The 24,032-nt window shown below is 39.3% G+C and overlaps 1 protein-coding gene across 7 annotated transcripts in view; it reads right to left on the bottom strand.

Moving 5' to 3' along the window:
- Window positions 1-24,032, bottom strand: part of NOVA1 (NOVA alternative splicing regulator 1) — a 228,744-nt gene that overhangs the window by 162,728 nt on the left and 41,984 nt on the right. For 2 of the 7 annotated variants that reach the window (XM_075927004.1, XM_075927005.2), the window contains one exon: window positions 4,396-4,447. The exons of 4 other annotated variants lie outside the window; for them this stretch is intronic. The gene's annotated coding sequence lies outside the window, so the exon portion shown is untranslated. Of the gene's footprint in view, window positions 1-4,395; window positions 4,448-10,398; window positions 10,449-24,032 lie in introns of all 7 variants that reach the window. One more of the 7 variants, XM_075927003.1, reaches the window with a different exon arrangement.

Here is a 24,032-nt window from a genome sequence, read left to right as displayed (position 1 = left end):
TAACATTAGGATCATATAATTAAAGATGCAAAAGACCTCTTATATCCATCCCCTTCCAAAAAAGAAAACCCCCAAAACAGAGGGTTGATTGCTAATACAATATTTATAGCTTTGTAATTATCTTAAATAAAAATACAAAAAAGACTCTTATTTCACTATAGGATATATTCTCAGCTCAACAAAATAACTACCCTCTTTCCCTCCCCCGGATCTTTACAGAAGAAAAAAAGTTACATTAATTTTGTGCACATGCCTCAATATCACAGGCAAACATAATATAAAGCCAAATGAACATACACTAAATATAAATCAAATATGTGGAAGCCATATGTAAAGCTGCCATTTGGATCTCCCTTTCTAGGGATTTCACTAGTCCCTACTGGAACAGCCAGCTCTGATACAACTGTACCATCACACAGCTCCTGGCACTTGGGACGGCGAGGGGGCATAGCTAGAAAAACAGTGCACACAGAAAAATCCTAGTGGGCAAATAAGGCTTCGGGGGCCTTTAGCAGCTTGCCAACTATTATGTTCAGAGGCACTGATGACTGTATTAATCCCAAACCTGGAAGAGATTAAGGGGTTGGAAAGATTCAATTACCATAACTGTAAGAATAAATTAATCACAGACCTCCACCTAAGCCAAAACAAGTATATGAACCTGCCTGGGATTTTTGGAGAGGGGAGAGGCTTTACTAAGTATTGTTAGGGTAAGGAGAGCATGTGTGTGTGTGTGTATGTGTGTGTCTTTCTCTCTCTGGGAGGGACATCAGAACACAGAGAACGAGGCAGCTACAAAGATGGACAGCTGAAAGCACAGTCTATGACTGTGGAAGAAACCTAGGGAGAGATTTTTGGGTTAGGGGTGCAGTTAGAAAGAGCAGTGTTGGTGCTATAAGGGAGAAAAAGAGTAGGGCTGTCAAGCAACTAAAAAATTTAATTGTGATTAATGGCGTGTGCCTCCCCTTGCGCTGCATGGAGCCCGGGATCTGCTAGAGTCCTCAGCTGACCCTGGGCTCCATGCAGCGTTGCCCCTTTCAAGCGCCATTGTGGTAAAAGTAAATGATAAACTTATGTTATAATGGATACTGAACTAAAATAATTCAAATGTATTGTTTATCTTCTGTTTAAGGCAATGTACAATGAAAGCATGCCCCCAAAATTCTCTTTCAGTTGCATTAACTTCCTCCTTTATATCAGTGTTAACCCGGGATTTCAGAGAGAAAAATTACAGGATTCTCTCTCAAATGTAACAAGAAAAATTTCTCACAACAAACATAAGAAACGTATAAAAAAGCCCCTTAAGAAAATTCCTTAATTTCATGCCCTGTTTGAGCACAGTAACCATATAAACAGCCCTGATGCCGTTCCAGTGTTGGTAATATAGTCTTCATTGAGCCTGACAAAAAGCCAGAGGTGTCTCCTTGATACAGCCTTTCATCTACTGGCATCCTGCAATGGCTAAGAACCTAATGGTAAAAGCAACCTCAATACTAGATGTGGGGGGGAAATAGCAAATAACATGTTGCAATTCTTTCAGTGGACCCTACATTTTGACACCAAAAGTGAAATGTTACTCTAATGGAAACCACAACTATTGTAGTACATGGTAAATAAAAACATAAGAAAGGCCATACGGGTCAGATCAATCATCCATCTAGCCTAATACCCTGTTCCAATGAGGTCCAGATCCTTCATTTTGTCTGGTCATACAATTAATATGGGATTTTTGGGGGGCAGCAGTAGAAAATGCATGTATTTCCTTCTTTTTACCTGCTAATATTCTGAGAATAGAGATTAAGAGCTCTGTTTTAGCCATTACGATAGCCATAAACAGACATTAGACAACAACAGATATCCACAAGATGATGTCAGAGACAGAGATGGGCAGGCTGAGATTTCACTTTGGATAGAAGGCCATAAGTCTGAAAGAGGCTGATCTGAGAATTACATGTATAGCAATGGCAGCTGAATTTGTTTGTGGATAAGATTACCCAAAGAAAAAAAAAGTGCTCAGGAGAAGAGAAGGAGTCCAAAACAGATCTCTGTAGAGCTCCCACAGAAAGCTGAAGGGGACACAAGCAGGATCCTCCAAAAGGATACACTGAGGAATCACAATTATAGAAGTAGGAAATTACAATCCACTGTAATAAAAAGTCACATCAATATTAAGCTCAAGTTTCTGTTCTCAACTTCAAGGCTCTGTTCCTTCTCTGTTGCCATGTCTTAGCCTGCTAAAAAACCATGCTCAATCACTAAATCATTTTAAGAACTCTTAAATCTATAAAGAAGAAAGCCCAAATTTTCCCACTTCTCCCCCACAGTTATCTAACAGAAGCTAGAAATCTAATCACTATTAATAAAATTTAACAAAAAGTAGTATCGGAGATTGGTGTGTCCAAAAATAAGTACAATAATTTACAGGCAAAAAGGGAGTACAGATACAACTGGAGTGAAAAAACTCATACCAGCACCTCTCCAGTGGCCAAAATCAATTTCTGAACATTTTAAGAATGTTATACGTTTTCAACTGCTTACAGATATTAAGGAGGGTTTGACAGCAATATCTCGCCTCCCATATCCTTCATAAGCCATCTCACCAGGTTCTTTTGTAACATTTCAATTTGTCTGGATAGCCCGTTATTTTTTCAATTCATCCTCACAGATCAATGTTTCCTCCTGCTTCCCAGAAATGTGAAATTTACCCACCAAGTTCTGCTCCACAAAGCCGAAGACAGGCAAAATTCAATCCTAGACCATTAACAGCTATTCTAGACATAAAACCTCAAAACAGCTAAGCCCTTTTACAGTAAAACTCCAATTGTTCGGCATCCAGTGGTCCAGCACTCCTTATAGTCCGGCACCAACTGGAACCCGGAAGTACTCTGGCCAGTTGAACAATTGGAGCTGCTCTGCCCCCAGCTTCCCCAAGTCTGCTGCTGCTGAAACTGACCAGCAGCTGACTTGGGGAACCCGGAGACAAAGCAGCTGGGGTGCTGCCAGGTTGGTCCCGCAGCGCTGCTCAGGTAAGGGGTGGCGCTGCGGGACCAACCTGACAGTACCCCAGCTGCTCTGCCCCCGGCTTCCCCAAGTCAGCCGCTGCTGACCGGCGGCGGACTTGGGGAAGCCGGGGGCAGAGCAGCTGGGGTGCTGCCAGGTTGGTCCCGCAGCGCCGCCCTCTCCCACACTGCGCAGTTCCCTGCCGACCCCCACACTCCCACCCCAGGCCCCTCATACTGCCCTTCCAGTACTCCAGCATATCTGATAATCCGGCACCCCCTAGGTCCTAAAGGTGCCGGATTATCGGATGTTTACTGTACTTTGCTATCTTGGAAGCAACTTTACGCCTTTGACAAAGAAAAGTCTCAACTTTTCAGAGTAATATAGGACACACTTTGAGTTTTGAGGAGCCCAAGATAATAGGCATTAAAATTATGACATTTTGAAATATGGAAAGCTATTTCAGGCTATTTTTAGATTTTTTTAAATAGCTTCCTCCTAGTTTTGCAAGGCCAGTATCATTGTAACAAAGACACCACGTTTTACAAAGGACGGATACCTAAAAATAACATAAATACAGAATTTGTAAAGCAACACAAGAATAGTTTTTCAGTAAAAAATATAAGCCTTAAAAAAATAACTTGATTGTTCAATACAAAACTTATTAGCATTCATTTGGTGTGACCTGTATAAACACATTTTTATTATGTATAATGCAGCAATTCCAAAATGGGATAAAAACTTTATATTACATTATGTCTTAACATATTCTTTAAAAAAGTATACATAGAATAAAGTAAGTAAGTACAGAAATGGCTAAATAACTAGTATTGGATTTCAGACTACCTATGTAAAATATATTTTGATTGACCAATTTCAAATAAAACATTTTCTGTCCCAAAAATTAGGAGGAATTTTTTAAAAGAAAGCAAATAAGCTTTAGTAAGTTTATATATATATATATATCTTGTATATCTTGTAATGAAAAAAGAGAATTTAATAGAATAACTGGATTTCAACAGAATACTCTTCTCCCTAAAGTCAAGCACTGTTTCGTTTGAGATTAATCCCAAATATACATTTATACTGGATCATATATCAATTTTACTCATCTCCTTTATCTCTTCTTTTGCAGTCCAGATAGTACAGATAGGCAATACATTTAATATAATATGCCTGCATCAAATTATGAACCCTATTATATGTTGCACCTATCTAAATCTACCAACACAAGCCTATCATATTGCACAGCGAACAGTGCCCAGCATCAGAAAAATGTCTTGACACTTCACTATCGGACTATCAGCGAGAACTATATATAGGTATCAATTCTCAAAGACTCTCAATTGCTGAACCATCCCAACGGTATATCAGTTTTTCTACACATTGACTTACAGTCAGGACATGTACGACTGGGGGAACAGGTTGTAGAGTCCCAGTGGAGCACCTGGCAAAGAAACAGAGATTCTGCTTAAGATGTATGTGCTGCTATTTGCAAGGATGCTGATTACCACCATAGGTAAGAAGAGCTTGCAGGCAAGAGAGTGCGAGACAGAAACTGTCCAGAGTGACAAACCTCAGATCATGAGAAGAAATGGCATCAGATGGGGAATATGCCCCACAACATTTTTTGTTTGTTTTTCAAAGACCTGTAACTCAAGTGCTTTTAAGAATAAAGTTGCTATTTAATTCCTTTGCTAATTCTCTGTTCCTTGCTTTTCTGTAATACTGTGTGAAAGGGGGATGATGAACTAACACTCCAGAGATCAAAACCTGCAAAAGCATGTGTACGTAAGAATGGGAGTCAAAAAATGTCATGTTGTAGGGGGTTCTCTTTGCTGTCAGAGAAATTTAAAAAAGAGAAAGGGAAATAACATTACAGTAAATTAAACAGCAATATTTTGTCCAGAAATGCTCACTTTCTGCAGGAGGTGAACTGCTTTTGTCTGTAGCATAAAGGCAGAAAACAGAGTAGGTATGAAAATGATAAGTCATTTGGGTCATTTTGCGTCCAGGGTTTACAACAAAGAACACATCCTGCCAGCAAGAGTAGCTAGTCAGTACATATTGCCCACACAAATCTTGTAGGTGAAATATCATCCCACTACCACCATAAATGCAAATAGTAACATTTTAGGGTGATTCTGAAATGTTCATTATTATTCAGGACATCATAATGGATATGCACCACCAAGAAAAAAATGAAGCTGCTATGCAATAGCTCTTTTCCTCTTTTTAAATTGCGGAGCTATGAGAGAGGGCAGGCATCTAATACAGTAAGGGTCTCTCAGGATTTTAATCATAAAACTTAGACAAGGATTTTCAGTCACCATGTACATCCTTTCTGGTCTAAAACTTTATTCACAGAGTATCAGCCAAAAATATTGTAAATAGAAATAATTATTGGATTTGTTAGTCTTAAACAACACATGCAGTGGTTATAAAATCAGGTTTATTATTGTATCGTCTAATTATTGATCTTTTGCACAGATCACCAATTTGTGTCTTTTATATTATAATACTTGTTTTGGAAAAAGCATAAAAATGACATAATTTCACAAGTGTGTTTAACAACAAAATGTTGTTACAATATTTATTTTACCACCACCACCATCCGATGTCTATACATAGCTCTTTACAAACACCCAAACTTATAAGTGACCATTTATACAAACTATTATCCTGTCAGAGTGAGGGAGAGAGGGGCACAGAAAAAAAAAAAAAATCACATAATGGAAGTGATGTTGATGAAGAACAAGTTTCCAATTTAAGACATTCCTTTAGCTTTCAATGTGTTAAATTGGAAACTGTGTGCTGTTGTTGGAAGGACAAGAAAAAAATGTTCTGTACTATATTGCAAATTTATGCACTAAACCTATTATTTTTAGATGTTTAATTTTATGAATTCAATTGCAAATTAGTTAATAAAATGCAGGTTCTACTATATTATTATAATAAAGCCACAAATCCAAAAGCTTTGAAAACAAAACCATTCTAGTTTTCTACCTACAAATCATCTCTTCACATCCCCTGCATTATTCTAGGAAGTATATCAACAGCCCCCTAAAAAAATATAACCATTAATTTTCAAACTTGTAAAACCAATATAGTTGGCTAAGAGTTAAAGCCTAGCACGGATGACATTTACTCACAGTAAGAAATAAATCTAACTACAACTATCCAAACTTGCTTTCAACACATGCAAGAGGCATTTCCAGTTGCTAGGATATTATGTGGCATATTATATTACATAAACATCCTCACAGAGCTAGTCCTATGCTTGTCATAACAGTCAAGGATAGTTACTATCCAGAAAATGCTTTAAGTGAAATTGGTGGGTTTTGTTTGTTTTGTTAAATATTCACTTTTTAAAGTCTTAAAAAGCGGTAGGACAGAACAAGACCAACCATGAGATTAAAAATAATCCTTCCATAAATAACTCCATATTCAGCCATGGCCCTTACGTTTTCTTTGTACGCATACATCCTTGCCTGTCTACCTGCTAACAAATCTGTAGCCAGGTGATGTCTTTCATTCCAGTGAAAGTCTCTCTTTCAGTGCTTCTTGTGAACATTTTTTTTAATATCAATACTGTACAGATCTCACACACACCTTGTTCATTTCTATACCAATTTAAATTTCATGGCAACCTTCACTGTACATATTTAAAATGTATTAGGAGTTCCCTCAAATATCAGATCAAAATTCTTCATCCTTCATTTCATCATGGGCTCCCCTGGCTGCAGAACATGCATCTATGGATGCTGGATGTAAGCTGCATATGGATAAAATCTGTATCCCATTCCCTCCCCCAATTTAGTAAGTGACATGCACATGAAAATATTTAGATAAATGGAGGAGCAACCTGAACGGCATACTTCCCCAGGTCCCACACTAACGACTCCCCCACAAGTTCTCCTCCCTTGAAGAGGCACAAACAAAAACAAAAAACAGAATCAGATACTCACACTATTCACCCTCAACCCACACACTGAGTTCCAATTCTCTGAACTGATGTGTTGAATGTGAAGGTGTGTCCATGGGCAGTCTCTTGAGGCATCAGGAACTAAACAATAGGTTATATTTTCTCAAGAGGAGTTACTTTTGTGTGAAGCATAGAAACTCTGAAGTAAAACAAAACATTTATAACTCTCTGTCAGGCTCTATTCAGCAGGTGAAAAATAAGAACCTCTAAAACCCACAACAATTGAGAATACCACCACCTCTTTTGAAGAAATATCACTCACCCTAATTCATGGAACAAGGTGGCCAGTACTTAATAAACCAAACCTCAATGCAGCCAACTTTTCCCTATAATACTTAAGTAGCCCAATATTCCAAACCACATATTCATGACTTCCAGATTTGATTACTGTAAATATCTGTACAGACACATGAAACCAACCTAAAAAAAAGCTACAAGTTGACTCAGCAGATATCAGACATCTGGTCAGTAACAAAGATTGTTAAGAGCACATAATCTCATTGTTCCACTCTTTGCTACTCCTAGGTGGAACATACACACCCCCAAAGTTTCAATCCTCAACTACAAAACCCTCTATATAATGAGGGGTATTCTGGTATTGGGCAGGGAAGTGGGGTGAAGGAGGAGGGGTTCTGGCAGTGCTTACTGCGGCTCCCAGAAGCAGTGGCCAACTCCCTGCTGCTCCTAGATGCACTGGAAGCCAGGGAATGTCAGGAGTTTTACAATTCATTGGCATTTTAAATACATTCCTTTGGCAATACAGCTGGAGCCAGAGCAACATGGAAACAAGAGACTCCTTTCCCCACAAAAAACACTTGTGCTGATTTTGGAGATATCAAGCAATTAAAATGGTATGCTTGTGCTTACACACAAAAAACAACACAGACACTCTTGTGCACTCCTAAGAGTCCAAATGTATATGGATCTAAAGTACAAGAAATAAGTAAATTTCAGTAGGCTCATTCCACCATCTTCCAACACGTTAATTCGGAAACTTTATTGAAATTAAAAACATTATTTCTCTTCAGGTTTGTTAAAGTCCAATATGACTATATTCTTCAACTAGTTTGAATGAATCAATAAGTTTGGGATACATTACACAAACTTTTGTAAAGTTAAATGCAAATCAATATGGACACTGAGTATACTCACACGGACCCCTACATCATTTGGAGCTGCCCAGACACCTCCAAAGTCTGAAAATATATATGACAATATCCAAATACAACAAAATTAAAATTTGAATGTCAATAATAACCAAATGTGTGGGCAAAAAAAACCTCACAGTCCCAGTTATATCAACTGAGAATCTGGTTCTGTACCTTTATATATTACTTCTGAACATACATACTATAGACTGAGGAGGTAGCTCTGCTTTGTATTAAGGTTGTCCAAAAGTTTTCATGTAAAAACCCTTTTTTCAATGGCTTGTCTTTTGCCAAACTTTGGGTTGAAATTTTTCATGTCAGATCTGCTTCTGCCTTTTAAATTCCATAAAAATGGTTCGGCAATGTTTTAGGATGAGGGTAAAGAAAAACACATTATTTTGTCCGTATTAAAAGATTCTGGTGACTTTTTATTTTAAAAGTCTAGGAACTCATGCTTTAGAAAAGGGTCTTGAAATTTGAAAAAGGGAAAGGAATGTAGTTATTGCAATCTCCTTAAAATAGGTTGCAAAATTTGGGAAAGTTATACAATTTTGGGGAAAAAACTGCAGCTCATACATGCGCATTCTTTAGAACTATGGAAGAAAAGTTCACAGTTGCCATCTAAAATGGGCATGCCTCAGAAATTTTTCCTATAATTCCAGCTCCAAGATTCCAGCTCTGGGCCTCACTGGGTCTGTAACTAAAAGCAGTCAAAAGATCTTTCTTGAGCATTCAGTGCTCCCCCTTATTGATGCCCAAGAAGAGTGGAGGAGAAAGCTACATGATTGCAAAGCAGAAGAGACAAGGAGATTGAGAGTAAGAGCTAGAAGTAGAATGGAACTGGCTAGTAAAGGATCCTAGGTCTGAGACTCCAGGCAAAAAGACTGGGACCAGTAAAAATGGGTGAGAGAAAGTAACTGGGAGCCAGTGAGAGAGGAGAATGAGATCAGGTAAAGTAAAAGGGAAACAAACTGGGAACTAATGTAGGGAAGGGGACAAGACAAATCTGAGGCTGCAAGGGCAGATTGGGACTGAACAAGGAAGGCTAGGATTGGCACGACATGCTTGAGTCTGGAAATTGGGACTGCCTAGGTGATAAGAATGGGCTGAGACATGAACAGTGGTGAAGAAGAGACAGGTTAGAGATGACAGGGCAGAATGGATTATGTTTGTGCGGAAAAGGCAGAAGCATCTTTCCTACTCAGAAGGATTGTAACACACAATTCCTGAGTTTCCACGTTTCTGCTTTCAGTAAGTATCTGCAAAATCCACTATGTTGTTTATTGTGCCCCTCAAGTACAGATCTACACCAAGGGTGAGAAATTATATCACTATCAGTTACTTCATTGGCTCAAGAAGCAAGAGGTATGCGCAAGAGGATCCTGGAGGCTACAAAACCTGCTTGTGACCGATAGGGCTGCCTATATGGCATCAGATGATTGAATTTCAATTTTTAGCTCTTGACTTTAGAAAGCTAGGAAATTACACACAAACTGCACTAAAAAACATTATACAGTAGACTTCCAATAATTCAGAACCTTTGGGACCTTGGTGGTGCCAGATTATCTGATATGCCGGACTATCCGGAGGTACTATAAGATTTTTATCTTATATTATATATATATATATATAGATACACACACACACACACACACACAGAGAGACAGAGAGACAGAGACACACACATAGAGTATATACTGTATATAAAGTGTTTTTAACCCTTTTTATTGTAGCACAAGCACTGTCCAGCATCACACAATGCCAGTGGCAGACTGACTCAGTCCCATCCGATTTTGCTTGGTTCAGCTGCTGCCTTGAGACTTGATTTTTGATGAAGCTCACCCACTAAGCTCTTGCCATTTTGATGCCGGACTATCGGGAGTGCCGTACAATTGGATGCCAGACTATTGGGAGTTTTACTGTAGTTCCAAACTCAAGTATTCAAAGTTGACGTGTGTGTGTGTGTGTGTGTGTGTGTGTGTGTAGACACACGCACACATGCTTTAATTACACAATCAGTCACATACTGTTTTTCCTGCCAAGATCCCTACTTCACTGAGTGCTCTAGCAATACAAAACATGTAAAAGGCTGCTGTCAGTAGGACCTATTCCTCATCTGTTAGAGAAGATAAAAGGTATATAGTGAATGAGACAGAATTCTCATTTGAGAACTGAAGTGTGTTCCTGTCTCTGCGTGAATTCCTATATGATGTTGGGCAAATCACTTAAAGGTTTTTCACAGATGGTCACTAATTAATGGTGTACCTCATTTTCTGGCTGCTTGACTTGCTATCCTGGGGCCTGGTTTGCAGATCCTGCAAATAAAGTCAAAGGGAAAAATGCTTTGAAAATATAAAATGCTATAGAATTTAAATAGCCTAAAAATCAGCTACTATACTTCAACTGGACACCCAAGATACTGGATGCATTTAACTTTAATCTCTTGGTGGTTCGGTTGCCCAACTGTGAAATGGGATACAAGTATTCCCACATCTCGTAATGGTGTTCTGATAATAAATTTATTGGCATTCTGAAGTACTCAGATACTATAATGAATAGCACCATGGCAGAGAACAGAAGCAAATTAGTACATTTTTGATCACTAGTCCTGCTGAAAACATAGTATGTGATAAAAATAATATCTCCTAATGCATACAGAGAAAGTGGCTGACTTAAATTATCACAGGCATTTCATTAAGCTTTGCATGCTTAAATTTGCAGCCTTACTATTCCTTGAAAGTACTTGTGTGTAATACACATTATGGGGTTCTGAACAGAGATTTTAGTCAACCTACATCATATGAACTGCAGAACCATTACCTACATAAATACGCAAAATAAAATCAACTGACACTATGTAAAGTAGAAAATGGTTCTTGAAGTGAAATATATTCCAGCTGAAAGGAAAATTATCAGTTTCTACATACTTGTCTACTCTAGCGAATTATAAAAAAAAAACCCAAACCAACCCATTTCCTTTTAACTTCAAACATCTTTCACAAGCTTTACCTCTCTGGTAGTGAAAGAGCTTACCCTATTCCCCAGCTTTATATATACGTATAGATATAGAAAGATGGATCACATTAAATATTTATTAGCAATAATCAACCATACAATACATTAAACATTCAGTTCCACACAATGACATGACAATGCATAAGATGGAATCATCAAAAAAATTAATTATTGTGTCAAATGGGAACTGTGTTGGGGTAGTTAATTACATATATGGCAACTTAAAATTACTGGATGGCAGGCAACTGAATGACTAGATCAAACTATCTGTATGCTTACTATAATCCATGAACTAATGAAAAAAATCGAACAATATTTTCTTTTATATTGCTCCTTTGAGCACTTTAAATACTTGCACCAACCCTTGAAGTATCCTAGAAACCAAGTTATTTTTGTGGACATCTAGCCAATAATTAGCTTCACGAAACATCTACCCAGTTATTTAGGAGCAGAAAAATGAGAGCCCTAAAAAGAGGAATTCAGACTTGCCGTAGTTTAAGGTCTGATCGTTAGATTTCAAACAATGTCCTTAGTGTCTTGGATAACTTGTATTTTTCTCCTGTCTGATAAAAGAATTCTAACTATGTTTTTTATCAGATACTGAAGTATGAATAATTACAAAAGTAATGTGGAAACAACATCTATACCATATGAAAATCTTTACAAGGTCAGCTGAGAATTCTCCAAATTTAAAATGGCCATTGTCAAGTACTTTGAACTCCAAATGTTGTATCTTTAAATGTTTTGGTGTAAAACACCTTTCAAATATACATTTACTTGAGATTTAGAAGGTTTCCTTTCATGCATTTTTACTACAGTATCTAGTTTACTAGTTAAAAGATATTTCCATTTAAACAAGGGCTCTTTTATATACAACACATTTGTTCCCCTGCTTGATCCTGTAGGAAAGACATAATGCTAAATTTAGATTATTACAATCATTTCTATGGTAACAGATGGATGTGAAACACAAGATTATGACTTCACTGCATGATTCTGCAGAAAGAAGTTGGGTAGTAAGGGAGAAAGATCACATTCAATCTCTAATATCTTCAATAGCAGCATAGAAACAAATTACTGACAAAATACATTCATTTTTAAAACAAACATGGCTATAACAAAGACTGAGCTTTAAATATGGATTTTCACACTGAAGCAAATTTGAAAAAAGAGAGCATGTATAAGTAATATATATAGCTCCGGGCAATTAAAACTATAATGCAATTATAGTAATTAAAACTTAATGTAGGTCTCACACAGCTACACAAACACAAATATACATTTGTGAACTAAATAAAGAAAAAAATATAAATAAGACTAAGAGAATACATTTCTAGAGGATACATTTATGTAAAAAAAGTAGGGCCTACAGGCCAGGATATATTTAATATTCAGTACAGGCAAAAATGTAGAAATAGCCTGACAAGTAATGAAAAATAAATCTTTTGATGATAAATTACATTGAAATAAGTACAGTGAACTGATGCTAAAACTATATTTCAAAATCTATAAAACTGAAGACCAGAACAATCATCATTAAACTACCATAATGCATCATGTTTGTCATAGTTTTTCAAAGATTTGGTTTCACCTGCAACAAACATGGAAACCCATAAAAGCAGATATTAAGAGTCAATCTTTAATGCAGGGCCATATATAATGTAAAACATTAAATAAAAAAATGTAACATGTCTTTAAAAGTCTTAACTACACACAATGAACTGAAACATATAGGCTTGATACTCTTGTCATCTGAAGAAGTGGGTTGTGCCCACAAAAGTTTGATACCATCTACATGTTTTGTTAGTCTTTAAGGTACTACTAGACTGTTTGTTGTTTTTTAGGCTTGATACTGTAAGGCTTTAGACCATATGACTTTAAAGACTTTATACTATGTTTAAACTTTTGAAAAGATCAAGGCCATTAACTGCCATAATATTGATTTAACGATTAAACTATATTGCATGAAATGGATTTATATTTAATACTTTGGGGCTAATTGTACAGAGAAGATATAAAAAACAGCATGAACTCATGGATAAATTTCAACATTACATACTATCAAAATAGCATGTATATATAGAAAACAGGTACTGGAATGTAAAAGCATTTCTGTGCGATTGTTCAGATTCTGCACAAGCTTATTAGGTACCTATATCTAAAAATGCAACCCTTAAAAGGGACTTACAGAGCAATTAAACAAGTAGATTTTATGTATCTTTGTAACAAACAAGAAGGTGTCTAAAGGGCTTTGTCAGCATTCAGCCAGGTGGGATGCAGGGATAAATATTTTTCCACAGTAGAATTCCAGATCTTGTATTCCCTCTTTTGCTTGGAAGATTCTATGGAGGACCGAGTAATTAACAGCATTAAAACCAACACACTGATCAAGTAAAAATTGATGACTGGGGAAGTGATTTTTATGTAAGCTATTTAAAACTATTTTTAGCAACTAATTAGTCTACACACCTTACAAATGCTCCCAACCTAATTGGCAGAAAAACTCTCTAATAAATATTCAACACATTGAAGCTTTCATTTAAGAACTGAGAAAACTCCCAATTTTTTCAATGATTGGTGAAGACCTCCAGCAAAACCAAGGCACATCAGTGTAATCCACAGTTGTGTTTTTGCTACATACTAGCACACCAAAAAATGTCATGAAAGGTCTCTAATGAAAGCCTGCACCACATTGTTCATCATAACCATTGTGTGATATACGTATAGAAAAATTGAGGAGTGATGTATTTAGGGTTGCCAGATGGTTTAACCAAAAATACTGAACCTCTCCCTTCACCCCTCAAAAAAAAACACCAACACATTGGGGAAAAAATTAAGGGGGAGACCAAAGTTGCTGAACAAAAAATAGACCCTGAGAGTTATTAAGCAAAATTTAATTAATTAATTTAAAAAAACCCAGCATGGCCCCTTTCAGAAATGCTTTTGAGTTTTTTTTGCGGTAACAGGCTGCTGGAGGCCATCCGCAATCTTACTTTCCTGCTCCAGGCCAGACAGCTCCCCTGCAGAAGCAGGTAAGCACCCGGTATTTTCAACTCCTGGCCAGGAAAAAAAACAAAAAAAACAAAAAAAACAAAAATCGGACATTTTAGGTGTCTATTATTTTCCGAATTTTTTTTTACCGGATAGGAGGCGAAAATACCGGACTGTCCAGGTCAATACCAGACACCTAGCAACCCTGGAAGTATACACTAAAAATTATGTTTTCTTGGACTGAGTTAAGGCAGGACACCAAAAGGTGATCCACATATTCCTGTTAGACAGAAGGAAGAGACACTTTTGTCTCTCTGGCTAGTCATGTCCAAATTGAGTACTGTATCGTTCAAATAGACATCCATTTAGTCTGAACAAAATGTTAACCCCCCAATTGTGAGGGCTTCAGGAAAAACAAAAACATCAGAGGACTGGATGTTTGAGAAATGGATTCTCGGGGTATGTGGCAAGGACACTCAAAATGGAGACAATACCAACACGCTTAAACCTTTAATAAAACAAATCAAAGAATAACAAATATTCTGAAACAGAGTTGAAAGAACATAATACAATTCTAGGACTCCCTCCTGGTAAGAACTACTCAGCCTAGCATACTTATAGTAGATATTTTATCTATGCCAAAGATTAGAATTAGCGCTTATGCTAACTGACTTTACTAACTCGTTTTAGCTGTTTATACAGGACAAAAGGCCTGTAGTTATCCATACTATGGATAACTATGAATACTTATGATGAATAAACCAAGATCCTTGAAATATGATCCAGTGACAGCAGGATATAACAAGTTAGTATAAATCAACCAAAGAAAAGCATGTTATCCGATTCAGCAGGCTAACAATATTTATGGGCTACAATGAATACTGTTTGAGGGGAAATTTGGATTGGGCATGGGGGGCCAGGGAGGTGAGTGAGGGTTGGTAGAGAAAAACCTTTAAGGTGTCTTCACATATCATAAAGAAAAAAAAAGGCCATCCCATTTTTTTAACTTTGCACTTCATCTTCAAACGAAATCTTCCTACAAAAAGGTGATGGTGATTCCACCTAAATATTTTTAAATGAATAACTAAGTGAAACACTTCATTTAGTAAAATATTGGTTTGACAAAATAATTGTGTATTTTAATGGCCATAAAACTGGGCTCATCTATCATGAACACTCTGATGCAATGCTGTACTACAATAACATTTAGTTTAGCATCTATAATTTTAGATGTTCTTAAAATGCCTTTTAAAGTCTTCTGAAACATCATCAGTCTTCATAAAGAGACCCTGAAGTACAATTAGTCAAAAATGGAATGCAATGACATTAATGTGAAACCATTACATTAAACTTGGTCAATATTAGCCTAGTCAGCTACACTTAAATTAATAGCATATGTCTGTTAAGTAGTGTAAATACTCTTTCGAACAAGTGATTCACAGAGCAGGTTATTGTTTAAATATTTTTTTCCTGTAGTTATAAATACTGTGAATGTTGATTTTACTGCATTCGTTTTCTGTACCATTTTTATACATATCCATAAAGATTTCATTTTAGTAAATAAAGATGTGTCCTGTTTATCATCTCTCAATTTTGTTAACACTTACCGAGAGTTATGGGATCTATATATTTCCCCAATTCCTATTATATACCTAAAGGGTCCATTTTTATTGTACTGACAGAAAGTTTTTGAAAATCTTATATTGGCCCTCAGAGACCAAGATTCAAGGGGGACCTTGAATCTTTCATTTTTGTGGCCAGGATTCAGAATAAACAAAAATTAAAAACTAAAGTGAGTGGTGTGCTGAATTCTGACATCCTATAGCAGACTAGCCAGAAAAGACTAGCCAGAAAAGATACTGAGAACTTAGGCTATACGTCACATGGAAAGTGATAAAGAGAGGAGAAATAAATAATGAAAAGATGACCCAAACTCAATATCTTGTATCCTGAGCTAGGAGGAAGCAGGGTATTTAGCTGCCTAAGAGAATGATTCTTTGATGGCTTGGGGGATGGAGGAGATACATATGATTGCTGAAAAAGGGGTCAGCATGGTAAATAACTTACTGCCCAGGAATCAGGGGTTTTAAAAGGTCAGCCTGTGTCTGGATCCTTCCCCCCCCCCCAAATTATTTGCTATATTTGTTGCAGGCATTACACTAACCATCCCATTTTGGGGGGGCTGGGAAGGAATCTTTTCCTTTCCAGTATATTAGCAAGCATGTGTGTGTGTGGGGGGGGGGGGGTATGCCTTCCCCATAGAAGATTCAGGTGGACTCTATTCATGCATAACATGACCGGTAGCAAGAAATGCGATGCAACTCATTATTTAAGTGTGTAGTAGATATTCAGTGAAGGCACTCCATAAAAAAAGTCACACAGTAATGGATTAATGGCTTTGGAAAAGGACTCCAGGAGAAGCGCCTGATAACTGAGTGAACTGTGGGAGAGAGAGTAGTTGAGGGCTCCTATGGCAGGGAGCCAACCCTCTATAGTGATAGTCCACCCTATCTCTCCAACAAGAGGAGTGGTTGGTCAGATCCCAGCAATGTATTTGCTGCAGGGACGTGGATGGAAAGGAGGGGGGAATTGGTTGAAGCCCCCGGGGTTTACCCACCAATAGATCAGCTGGAGGAGCATGGCTAGAAAAGAGAGGGATACTAATAAAAGCACCTCTTCCCAATTAATTATGGGAGAAAGTAAGGAGGGGTTACCTGCACTGTACATTTTATCTGCCAGGTTCCCCAGACATCTAATACAATTACAGCCTGATTAAACATGCCAGAAAATGAAACATCTGCAAATGTCTTCTGGATTCTGCTTGCCCAACTGTTTTCTTTGCCAGTACCTCTTAACATTTCCTCATAAGCTAACAATAGACCAGGAATAGCAATTCTCTGCTGTTTTCACTTACATAAACAGTTGTATGTCCCATACCTTGTATTTCATTTCTGTTCTAATATGGTACCTTACACTGAAGCAGGACATTATGACAAAATGACCTTCCTGAAGTCTTAACTTTCTTTCTGATTTTTTAACACTGTGGAACTGTACCTTACAATTACTGTTTTTTTCTGGATGTGCATTAGTCACCGTAATTCCAATAATGAATACTATTAATTAATAAGATGAATCTTCTATTATTACAAGTCAAACATTTTAAAAAAATCTAGTAATATTTTAAAATGTTAGAAATTAACTCATGATGAAAGGCATTAACATACATGAACACAATCTGCAAAAATAAAAACACAATATGTAAAATCAATAAAAACAATGAAAAATGAAGAAATCTGGACCTAACAGCTTTGCATTTTTCACATGACTGATTGAAACAGATATTTAATGAACATATCCAGTTCAACCAAAAACAGAGAATTTAACACCACAGTTATTTACAAAAACATAGCTTAAGCCACATATGAAGAGTAATTTTCCCTGGAAACTGTACATTATGGTTAGCGGTTCAGTGACATTTTAAAAGCAAACCAAATGCTCACACAGAACTCAACATTCATATGATTTGCAGAAACCACAACTGCCACAATTCTTTCACATCTGTTATTAAAAATATTTCCTCTACTTACGGAGTTTATGTCCTACAAACTAATCTGATTCATTTTGTCATTCAGGTAAACATTTTCAGTAGAAGAAAACATTTCCCACATGATGAAAATGAAACAAAAATCAGTTAAGTTGCTTTTTAGTGGAAAAAAAACACTCACATTTGTTCTCACACAATTTTATCTAGATGGGCAGATTCAAAAGAAAATACATTTTAGATTTGTTACTTCACAAGCCAGAAAGCCTAGGAGCAATAGTTATTTGAGCTCAAGTAAAACGTGACAATGCTAGCATTTTACCTTATCTTGGATTTTGGCATCATTAGGATTGCTATAAATTATTTTAAATGTATGATATTACTTAACACATGCTCCCGATAGAGAGGTATCTCTAAGACCATGGTGTCCAACCAGTCCTGAAGTAGTAGCCACTATAGTAGCTACTACTATAGCAAACTAGTCATACTCAATGGGCCAAACAGACACACTGTTCAAGCCAAATAGCCACACTCAGTTGGTCAAATAGAGACTTGTGGCAAGTGTGTTGGACACCACAACTAAGGGTACGTCTAGACTACATGCCTCTGTCGCCAGAGGCATGTAGATTAGGCTACCAGACATAGTAAAATGAAGCGGCAATTTAAATAATCGCCGCTCCATTTAAATTTACATGGCTGCCGCGCTGAGCCGACAAACAGCTGATCAGCTGTTTGTCGGCTCAACACGATAGTCTAGACGCGCGGGTGGCGATATCAAAGGTTTTTGCCAACCACCCAGGTATACCTCATCCCAGGAGGCATACCTGGGTGGTCGACAAATACCTTTGATGTCGACACCCGCGCATCCAGACTATCACGCTGAGCCGACAAATAGCTGATCAGCTGTTTGTCGGCTCAGCGCGGCAGCCATGTAAATTTAAATGCAGCATGGCGGGGGAGTGGGGCACGGGCCATTTGGGAGGAGCACAGGAGTGGCTTCATGAGCTACACTTTTGGGAGGCAAGAGCCGCATGCAGCTTGCAAGCCGCGGGTTGGCCATGGGAGGTGTTGAGGGAGGCATCACGTGGCCAGCTCCTGGGTCTCTGCTGGTCACGTGGGCCAGAGCAGTGTGCATTCCACTCCCACTCCAGCCCGGCACCCCCCTAGCATGGTACCCAGCAAGTACCCCCTCCTACCACCTTTCACTATGATTCTGCTGCACTCTTCACTCCCTTGCCCCTGCCAGACGCAGCAGAAGAAAATGATCTCCACCGGGCTCCCATCCCATGGAAAACAGGAAATATCGGACATTTCAAATGTCCGGTATTTCCTAGTTTGTTTTTTTTTAAACCAGACAGAGCCTGCAAATACCGGACTGCCCAGGTGAATACCGGACACCTGGCAACCCTAGGGGGTATGTCTACACTACAAAGTTTTTTTTTGGAAAACTGATTGTTTTTCTGAAAAAAACTTGAGTTACGTCCACAGAGCAATTGCATTTTCGAAAGAAAAAAATCAAAAGAACAGAGGGTTTTTTCCAACATTGGTGAACCTCATTCTATGAGGAAGAAGCCTTTTTCCAAAAGAGCTCATTCGGAAAAAGGCATGTGTGGATGGGGAAGAGGGAGTTCTTTCAAAAAAGAGGAAAGAAGAAAAAGCACAGGTGCTCTAGCGGCCACTCCACCCATAGTAATTACAGTTTAAATACGAGATAGCGTCCATTTAGTGTGGACACTATCTTTCGAAAAAGCTGATGGCTTTTTCAATGCACTTTTGCAGTGTGGATACTCTTTCAGAAGAAGCTTCTCTGGAAGATCTCTTCCAAAAAAAAAAAAAAAAAAGGTTCTTCCGAAAGAAGCCTGCAGTCTAGACGTAGCCTGGGACTCACCAGGTGTGTGTGGGGAGGGGGAGGAAGGAGTGGGGCGGGCAGGAGGAAGAGCTAGGCTCCCTCCTGCAGGGAGATTTAGAAGCTTGCTGCATCCCTTTTCTGATGGCCATACAGGGGCCTGCCCTGCAATCCATCCCTCCTGCCCCCCTTTTCAGCCATTCCCAATGAAGTCAGGGTAAAAGAATCAATTGAAAACAGATTAAAACACTTCTTACAACCATGCTAGCCACCACAACTAAGAGCAGGAGCACACACTCTACTATGCTCTCAATGTTTCCAAAGCTAGAGACCAGAGAGCAAGGAGAAGATGGAATAGCAAACTTACATGATCAAATGCAGAGGGACAGTGAGACGGGGGCAGGCTGGGACCAAAAAAGACAGGGGACAGGCTGAGATCATAAAAGAATGGAGGAGGCGGCAGACTGAAGGTGAGGAGAGAACCAGGAGACAAGCTGAAGGAGGATATGTTGCTAAGAAATGGGGAGAAGAACCTAAAACCAAACCCAGGATTCTTAGTTGCAATATTCTTCATCTATCAATGAACAGCTGTGAAATGCACTGGCAAAATGTTCATCCACATTCCATAGGTTTGTTTTTTCCAATTTGTTTTCTAGATTGGAAAAAAAATAGGAAATTACATATTATATATATATATATATATATATATATATATATATATATATATATATATATATGATTGCAAAGTCAAGTGGACAAAGTTTAGGAAATGCCAGAAAACCTCACAGAATTAAGCTATGAAGTTGTAAACCTGAATCCCCTCAATGAACTCACACAATAAGGGAGGCAATCTTAGAGGTAACTAGGTTTTTTGTTTAAAATTAAGATATTAAATTGTACCAAGAAATAAATTAAAAGTCACTAAAGCTCCTGGAGATTTCAGTAAAATAATATCCCTTAACAAGAGAGCAGCCACATTCTGTAAGAGCTGAAGTTTCTTAATGATTTTATGGAGTAGCCCATGTACAGCCTGCTGTGGTAGTGCATTCCCCCAGATGACACACACTGAGATTAAAACAACTGGATGAAAAATATTTTCCAGGATGATGAACTAAAATTAAGTTGAATATAAGGACATGTTTTTTACTTAAAAATAATAGGAAATTAAATAGATAAAACTGTATTAAAAGAATATTACAGTTGCAAAAGCAAGAACTCAAATCAGGAAATGACAAAATTAAACTGTCCATGCAACTTTAATTCTTCTCTTTTTTCACAAATGTATGATGAAACACAGTATTCAGTATGTTAATTTTTTTCCTTCAGGTCTCCTGCCCCTTTTGTTACAAAAGACACTGGATGGACACTGACCCGGGAACAAATCAGGGTTATTGCGATCAATGTTCATATAGCATCGGCTTCATTTGCTATAGAAGCTGGAAAGTGTGCAGGGAGACTACACAAAAGATCTCTCTCTCTCTCCAAATGTCCATCACCTCAATACCTTTAAAATATTCATGCATTAATATGAAGTTTAAATATGATTTGGAGATAACTTGAAATGGTATTTATTGAGTGGTATTTAAGAATATATCATACATCCAAAAGCAATAAAAAATAGATAGATTTGTACACTGTTAAAAACTATTAAACTAAAAGACTCACTATTCATACTTACTATGCATGCACTGGTTTTACATAACATATTATATAGAAAAAAATCTACATTAAAAGCACATTAAAGGTTGTAAAGTCAAGCAATCAGAAGTTAGGTAAAAATTAGTTAAAAATTGTGTAACCTTAATTTGTCCCTCTTGTACTTGTGAATTATGATACAGCTTAAAGTTATATGATCCCATTGATTCCCCCCACTCCCCACTTTGGGTCCGGTCTCATTCAGTGTACAGGATAGGATGGACCTTCTCTGGGAATGAATTGAGGTTATGTAGTGATTGCCTCCTCTTCCATCTCAGCTCCTTATCTGAATGTCTTTTGCCCAACCATGCCAGTTCTCCCCCGTTTCACACACACAGGCATATATTCTAACTCATGGGTTCCCAAACTGGGGGATGTGCCCCCCCGGGTGGGGCATGAAGAAATTCCAGGGGGGGGAAGGGGAAACCCAGCTCCCTCCCCCCATCAATTCCCTCCCTCCCAAGTTCTGCTGCTATTTTTCTTTTTTGGCCCCCGCCGGTCCCATTTTTTTTCTCAACAAGTTTTGCTGCAGTTCGGGGGGGGGGGGAGGGGCATGAGGGTTTCTCAAAAATCCATAAGGGAGCGTGATGCTGAAAAGTTTGGGAACCACTGTTCTAACTCCTCATCTGATATGTCTCACCTGACTTTATATCTCCCACCAACCCTATTTCCAGCTCCACTCTACTTGCACATCCATTCCCACTCTTCTCTTCACTTACTGGTTTCCCTCCCTAGCTCTCAACTTGCAGTCACCTTACGAAGGGTTCCAGTTTCCTCAACACCCATCAGCCAATTCCCTTTCCTTGTCCTGAACTGGTTTCCCTCACACACAGCAGTCAGCTTTATCACATCTGCATTTGAACCAGGCAGGCTCCTAGCTGACACTGCACAGAGGTCATCCTAAAGCAGTGGTCTTCAACCTTTTTGCACCCAAGATCACTTTTTAAATGACAGAACAAGCCAAGTTCTACCGCCCCGCTCCTTCCTTGAAGCCCCACCCTTTCTATTCTCCTCTCCATCACTTGCTATCCTCAACCCTTATACTGCTGCTTTTTTCCCAATTCTTCTGTAGGAAGAAGTTTTTCCAAGATTTGGCCTTTCTAGACTGGACCAAATGTCAGAAAAACCCCTTCTTTTGGAAGCCCTTTTACTCCTCGTGTAAAGAGGAATATAGGGGTGACCAAAAGATCATGTTTACTCTTCCACTAAAAGAAGTGTAAGAACAAATATCCCTGGATTCAGAAGAGTTTTTCTGGGATATCTCCGGAATCCTGAAAAACTCCTGCAGTCTAGCCATACCCTCGCTGTGTTGAGACAGGATGTGTAGGCTCTGGGGTGGGAATGAGGGATTTGGGTTGGGAAGGGGTGAGAGGTGCAAGCTCTGGGAGGAAATCTGGATGCAGGAGGTGGTGGATAAGGGAACGCTGGCTTGGGGAGGGGGCTCCAGACCGAGCAGTGTTAGGGGTCAGATGTAGGGTTAGGGTACTAAGCAAGCCACAGACTTCTGGATGTGAGAATTCAGGAATTTGGGTTGGGATATGTGAGGGGCTCAGGGCAGGGGGTTCCAGTGTGTGATAGGCTCAGAGGTAGGGTCTGGGGGAAAGGGGAGTGCAGGAGTGTTATGATGCTGTGGCCAGCTAGGGTGTTGGCCACAACTGGGGGTTTGTTGGCCAGGCTTCATTTTTAAATAAAATACTATGTCAAACACAAAAAGTTTCTGCATTGTCTTTATTTCTAAGAAGGGCAAAGAACCTGTTTTGAGTCAGCTGTCACTGACCCACAGAAAAGGCAGTTGGGATCACACAAGTGAGATGAAAAAAAAAACCCACACCCTCCTCCAACCCTCTCCCTCCCCAAGCTTTACTAATGTGGTCCCAACTGTGTTGGTGGGAGGAGGGGACATAGTACTGTGGAAGGGTTATAGTGGGTGCTTCGGCAGGGGACTGGGTGCCAGTGGGGACAGGTTTCTGAGGCTGGGGAGTGGGAACAGAGGGCTGGGGAGAGGGAACAGGGGGCCAGTGGGGGCAGAGAGTCCCCTGCACCCGCCTCCTCCCAGGATTTTTCCCTTCCCCCTCCCCCGGGAAGCTGGCGCGTGCCTCCTCCAGGGCCGACCCCCTGCCCTGCGGCGCAGCCAAACTGCTGCGTGCACCTGTCGTGGGACCAAACCCCCCTCTCACAGCACAGCCAAATCTCCCATGTGCACCTGTCACGGGGCCAAGCCCCCCTCCCGCGGCACAGCCAGACCCCCACATGTGTCTGCCCCGGGGCCAACTCCCGCGGTGCAGGGAAACCTCCGCGCTCAACTCACCCCTCCTGTGGCCCAGGGAAGCTGTCGCACGCCTCCTCCAGGGCCAATGTCTCCTCCCGCAGCACGCCCGGCACACCACAGAGCTGTGGGAGGGGAGCAGCCAATGCACTCCCGGAACCCCAGGAAATGGCATGAAGCTGCAGGCAGGACTTCCGTCCACCCCGTGGGAAGCCGGCACTACACTGGAGGTAGGTAGTGGGGCTTCTTGGAGATGGGGGAAGAATGGGAGGTGGGGGGGCCCAAATGCTTCACGATCGACTGGTTGAGGCCTCACAATCAACCAGTCGATCGCGATCGACCAGTTGGTGACCACGATCCTAAAGCAAAGCTCTGTATGCTCTCACTTCCAGTGCTCAGATACAGCACAGTCCATAGCAGCCCAAAGTTTCAATTGCAGCTCAGCTTCAAACTGAAACATACTCAATGGGAAAGCAGTCTCCAGATAATTTGGCTGCTAAAATCTGTTATGCATATGCAAACTATACTTTTTCAAAGTCTTGTAA

This window comes from Pelodiscus sinensis, chromosome 5 (genome assembly GCF_052426305.1).
Source record: "Pelodiscus sinensis isolate ZL-2025 chromosome 5, ASM5242630v1, whole genome shotgun sequence".
NCBI classification, from domain to species: domain Eukaryota; kingdom Metazoa; phylum Chordata; order Testudines; family Trionychidae; genus Pelodiscus; species Pelodiscus sinensis.
Note: the sequence above shows the minus strand (reverse complement) of the source record. Positions and strands in the feature narration are given on the sequence as shown.